At 41.9% G+C, this 6,323-nt stretch overlaps 1 long non-coding RNA gene across 1 annotated transcript; it reads left to right on the top strand.

Moving 5' to 3' along the window:
* Positions 1–327: 327 nt before the first annotated feature.
* Positions 328–4,227, top strand: LOC149473328 (uncharacterized). The gene is made up of 4 exons (XR_016313124.1): positions 328–425; positions 540–566; positions 1,915–1,937; positions 3,912–4,227. It is a non-coding gene; the product is annotated as an uncharacterized LOC149473328 (long non-coding RNA).
* Positions 4,228–6,323: the final 2,096 nt, after the last annotated feature.

Genomic DNA, 6,323 nt, shown 5'->3' with positions numbered 1-6,323 from the left:
TGGTTCATTTTCCCCAAAGTTCGAAGTGGACTACAGAGAGAAGTCCTGAAAGAATAAAACAAGGCCTTAGCTGGAGCCAGGCCATGATTATCACATATATCACTTGGGGCAGTGAGGCTGTACACTATACTTCCTACTACATTATACAAACCTTAATACAATCAGTAGCACAGCAGCTAGAAATGGAACATATGGAAATTATACTAAACAAGATTCCACCCTCTCTGTGTCTTCTATAGGAACTGCACATTCACAACTGCCGAACGAAAACGGCTATATCAGCCTTCCCTGTGGAGGAAACTACAATTCCCAACTATCCTTTGCGGTGGCAGCAGAACAAACCGGATGTGACGTCCAGCGGAGACGTTTAAATAGAGCGGCCCGCCGCTGCGACGTCCTCTTGTCATTGGTGCCATTTTAGGAAGGTAGGAGATGGAAGAATGCTGCTAGACTGCGGCCTGTAGGCAATCCTTGTCCATCCTGTGTTCTATAACACCATCCGCACTCCTCACTAATCCCAGTGTGTTCTTTCTTCACAGGCTTCCCTTCTCGAGATGAGAGCCAAGGTAAGAGGCGGGGGTGCGGGCGGGCTGGGGCTGGCTGCGACCATCTTCTTCGCTGCTTCCTTGCAGTGTGTGTTTGCGGTGGTGGGTTATATACAGGGCTCACGTGCTTTGAATTTTTTCCCCATTCAGTCAATGAAGGGGAAGCTGCTTTTAAGGAGCTGACCTGAGAATCCAAACGTGCACGTTTCCTGGATTTAGCTGAATTGGTCTCCATAGGGCCGATCACATCAGCGTGTCCTGCTATATATAACGTGCGCCTGCAGGGTGTGATCGTTTTTATGAGATGGCACAAAATGACTTGATTTTCATGCCCCCTGCTGCATTCTGAGTTGGTGTAGAGCTTCCCAAAGCATTGCTTAATGCAGCACGGTTTCTTGCATACAGATGCATTGATTAATGTGAGCAAACAATAGAACATGAGGTGGGTTGTCTTGTTTGTGTCTTGGCCATGACTGGTGTACATGGCCTTGTAGTACATGCTGGGTGTATTTTATATTAGGTGCAGTTCACTCCTGAGCATTAAAGTCTGAGAACCACAAACCAGAATTCCATTGAATTCATTTTTTAATATGCAAAAACTCCTTTATATTGCCATGGTTTATTTTGCTGAGAAATCATTCTTAAAAAAAAAAAAAAAAAAAAAAAAAACTGGCAGTGGCCATCTTGAGTGAGGGCAGGAGACCTATGTAGCTGTTCCTGGATTCAATCTGTCCTTAGCTCAGGTATTGTCTGAGCAGAGAACCTTCTTGAAGACTCCTGGGATGTATATTTTCCTAGTCATGGATATTTTCCTAGGCATGGAAACCAGAAAGTAGATTAAGGAATGCAAAAGTTAAAACAGATATACTAAATGTTTTTTTTAATTTTTTTTTTCTCTCAACATATGGATTAGAACTAGTCCATGTTGATTGAGATAGTCCATGTTTGAGTGAAATTCCACATCCTTGATGCTTTTTAATAAAATGCACAGTAGCGTTCAGTAGTAAGTGAACAGAGCTTTAGATGTGATCTTACCCCACGTTCACATCTGTGCAGGTGGTGCTGCAAAAATCCATGCAGACCTGTGGGTGCCATTAATTCTAATGGTACGCCGCCTGCTCTGGAAATCGCAGCTGTACCGGGAACCGAGGTTCATGTGCGGCTGCGTTTTCCGACAAAGTGCAGGGACTTCTTCCCTGCGTGTCCCGGGCACGAGAGTCCGTTCAAATGAATGGGCTCTCGTGCCCGCGCAAGACGTGGAACGCAGAGATGTGAACCTAGCCTTAGTGGATGTCTATTACTCCTATCTTTACAAATTGTTGCTGTGCTGAGTGATGGTTTATTCATAATTTGTTTTTTTTTCCCCTAGTGGAGGAAGAAGCGTATGCGCAGGTATGTATAAACTTGTGTGTTTTCCTAATGTGTTTATTTTTATTTTTTTTTTCCCCCCTTATTGGTGCAGTCATGAATGTGGTGGGTTTTCAGGTGTTCCTGTAAGTACTGTAACTCATAGCTACTAGCTCAGCTTTTTTGAAAAATATATAAAAACTTAATCAGTACAGTCCACCTTGTATGATGGTACACCACATAATACAGCAAACTATAAATTTTCATGCAGCAGTATGCTGCCTAAAGCCAGCTGTGTAGTGATTTTTTTTCTTTCCAGCAACCACAGATTTGAACAGCCTTTGGCTGGCTTAAGGCCCCTTTTACTGGGGTGGGGGCAGAATCAGCTTGATCAGGTGGGGGTTTGTCAGCTGATTTCTCGCATGGCATGTATGTAGATGGTCAGTGTCAAAGCACACATTTAGTTTCACAAACTTCATAAGGGCTAAATATGCTCGCAGAAGTTCTAGCCATGAAGTAAGCATTGTTTGGCTGTGGGGCTCTGCCCACCCAGCAGCATCGCTCATTCAGTTTTCTGTTAATCAAAACTACATGTTTTGACAGCCTTTGTGGCTGTTAGCTTGTAGTTCTCGGTGAACAACACAGCACTTTGTTGGTCTTCCTGTATATGGCACCAGCATACAGACCTACTGCCAGGTCTGCAGGAGTCCTGCATGGTACTAGTGATCTGATTGCTGATGCAATGGTTTACAGGCTCCCAAAACAAAAATGGTAAATGCAGTGTCCCACTCCTGTTTTGGCTTTCTAAGCAGGAGAGACTGTCCTGTGTAAGCAGACTTCAGTTGTACCTAATGCAGAACTATGAACCAATCAGTGTGTGCAATGCACAGCTTTGCTTTAAAGGATATGTTCACTTTTTTAGGTTATTACTTTTTTGTTCTGTCCTGGTCCTCCATTACCATGAGAAGTAAGGCCTTGTCCACATTGCCCACACACTAAATACTCAGTTTTAGCATGTGGCCAACAGTCAGTTTTTTTGCTGCAGTGGGCAGAGTGATGTGCATTTTAGACACTTTATTTGTGCAGTGTCAGCTGTTTGGTGACATGCAGTTGCCTACCTGTGCAGTGGAAAATGGCCCTATCTGTGTCTTTACTCGCTGCATTGCAATGTGAATGGGGTACATAGAATTTCTATATGCTCTAGGGGTGAAAATGCTAGTCACTACACTGTAAACAAAGTGAATCTCGTTGTGGGTTGCCACCAGAACAGGAAATATTCCAACGGGGACACTATTTCTGGTGACAGCAGGGTTTCCTGACTTTGGAGGGATAACATTTTTTGGTTATGAGTCAGGAAGTGAAAGGGACCCCCCCCATGGGGTGCAGATGCAGAAAAACTGGTTATAATCCCACTTACTAAAACAGGGCAGTGATTCAGTTTCTATTGTACCTAGTTGCATGACAAATATACATGTGACTGTTGCATTTGGATTCTGTTAGTGACTCCTTTCCCAAGAAATCTAAAGAATTGCACCCTGCAATAGGTTACTTCCTCTTCAGCAAATCCTTAAGCTCTGGTCTACCATTCCTGTAGCTAAAGGCAGTCTTCAGTAGTCACCCTTTGTGTCAAAGTCCTTGTACCTACAGTACTTTGTAGATTTCACATCACCAGTCCCTTGTCTCTGCAATGCAGGCTTGACACTGGAGGTCTCAAGACTAAGACTGTTTAAACTTGCCACCTGCCAGGGGGGTTATTAAACTGTATTCCCCCTGGAAAATGAGAACTGCAGAATTTAGTATAATGGACACCATCTACATTTTAGGGCCTGCTTCTCTGGGGGGAGGGTGTTGCAGCCCATTAATTTGAAAAACTAACATGGCTTGTGTAACAAATTCATGCAATGTAGCGTGTGAATGGCCCCTAAAGCAGAATAGGTAGTTGCTTATTACATTGTGCATCTTCCAAGCAGTTTAGTGTAATCCTTATATGAATAGTAAGTTTTTTGGTTTTTTTTGTAGACTGAAGCGTAAAAGGAGAAAGATGAGGCAGAGGTCCAAGTAAACGTCTCCTCCCTTGCTGCATCTGAGACCTGCCAGCTGAAGACAGCACTCCCACGTGGATCCATGTGGTGTATAACAACCTGACCATAAGATCTGACAGATGACAAGTCTGAGAATACTTGCTATTCACGTGTGCATGTATGCTTCTGGAAGTCTCCAGTGTTGTGTCTTAACCTAGCGTCGAGGACTGACATGCTAATTCCTGCTGGGAGTTTGGACTTTATTGGCTTGTGGTCTCATGCAGCAGATGTAATAAACATTTTTGTTAAACCAACTTTCATTTGGTTTGTATCATTCTTCATATTTGGTTTCTCTACTTGTCTTAATGATAAAAAGCTGGTAGCACTGCTTATACAGGTCCACTGTAACAGACATGGTTTGTGGTTTAACTGGAATAGTATTCAACATATAAATTTTAATTTGACTGTGCTGAGCCCACCTTTACAATGCAGGTCAAGCTGTCCAGCTAAAGTCTTGGTTAAGTTCTTGAAACTAGTATAGAGGGTTGCTTTAACCACCAACCTTTTCTAAAGGAAATTGCTACTGTAACTACTTGGTTACATGGAGTTGACCTCTTTAAGTTCATGTAAAATGAACATCCATTGTTAGGGTGAAAATGCAGTTAAATCACCACACCCTTGTCACTGTTACACAAAAATTGGCTATCAATTGATCTGCCACCAGGATCAACAGGTAACTGCATTAACAGTGTTGAAATACAGGAACACTGACAAGACTGCAGCATATAGGCAACATTTGGCTACGTTCACACTGTTCCATTGTAAAAACGTGCTTTTGCTATGTTTTGACTTATGAAAAAAGGAATGAATCAAAACATACCAAAAACTCCCAACTGGCGCACCGAAAACACTTCTCCACTAAAGAATAGAAACTGCATCAAAAATGCTTTTTGTTTTTACCACACAAAGAATGCAGTTTGCAGGACTTAATAAAAAAAAAAATGCAACTGACAAGTGTGAAGGGTTTCATAGGATATTGTGGTCATTCACACTGATCAATTTTATTTTTGCATTAAAAAAAAAATGAAACCGCCCTAAACAAGTTTCAACTTTAATTCTTTTGCTGCTAGACCCTGCTCCTCTCTTTGGGTGGTTGGACTTTTTTGCTGTCAATATTTTACAGCTTTTTATAAATGCACCCAATCATACTTTTCTAATGGCACAGGATTCTTAGATTAAATTGTGCTTTTGATTTGGTATGTTTGTTTCTAAAAATATACAAAATCATTGTTGGCAAACAGCTTACCTTACTAAATGTAGAGAACTGGCCAATTGACAAGTTTTTTTTGCTTTTTTTGAAAAACTGCAGTGCCGTGTGCAGCATTGGGTGTCCATTGCAATGTGTAACTTGTGGTGTTGAAATATGCTGCCACATTAAGGTTTTTTTATGCATTGATAATTTGGACGTGATATATCAGAATTTGCCCATGGGGTACGTGTACCATTGTGGATACTATGCTGCAAATATCTGCCAAAAGTATAGGGTCAAACAGCTGTCATGTTCTTCCCATGCATTTTGGGTTTCTAATGTGTAAAGGTAGTTGGAAATAACCTTTTTACTAAACCCACAACAGAAAATCAGTCTATATGCAGTAAAAGTGTGCATGCTATACTCCTTATGGAATCAAGGGTTTAAACCTCTGCATTTTGTAAAAGGCTGATTCTGACTTTGATCTTCCCCTTCTACTAGGGTGTCACCCTCTTATCTCAGTGTGGAGACATTCTGCACATGCTCATTTTGGCTTGGAGTGCATATGATCAGCACTGTCCAGACAGGTCAGGTGTTCTGCATCCTCCCAGAGCAGAATGAAAGCTCCTACAAGCTTTAACATGTCCTCTGCTGGACACAGACTGCTGTAATTGCTGATGAGAAAAGGTATTTAGCAGTTTATATTTACTAAAATTTCAGTTCCACGTACTGCGGGAGACCAAATATAGTGAATGCAGGGTCCTCAGTTTATTAACACTTTAACCTTCACTATAACATGGAGATTAGCTTTAGTAACAAAGTTACTAAACCCACAACCATAAAATCAGACTGTATATGCAGTAAAGCATGCTTATACTCACTGTGGAACCTAAGGGGTTAATCCCTTGTGTAAAAAGGCTGTATCCCTTCTCGGCCCTCTTTTGTTGAAATGACCACCTGATACAGAATCTGTAGTCACATGCTCAGTTTGGTGTGTATTGCCAGAGGTTTTTTACTTGGGAGAGTGCATGTGATCAGCACAGGGCCAATTGGCACTGTCCAGAAGGTCAGGACTTCACATCTAGAGCATCCTGCTACTACTTTGTGAGTAGTACTGCTTGGACCCTGAAGGGGACATTCCCCAAAAGCTTGTTGTCAAAA

This window comes from Staurois parvus, unplaced genomic scaffold (genome assembly GCF_062004578.1).
Source record: "Staurois parvus isolate SC_StPar_1 unplaced genomic scaffold, SC_StPar_1.0 ptg000017l, whole genome shotgun sequence".
NCBI classification, from domain to species: domain Eukaryota; kingdom Metazoa; phylum Chordata; class Amphibia; order Anura; family Ranidae; genus Staurois; species Staurois parvus.
This window is presented reverse-complemented; position numbering and strand designations above follow the sequence as displayed.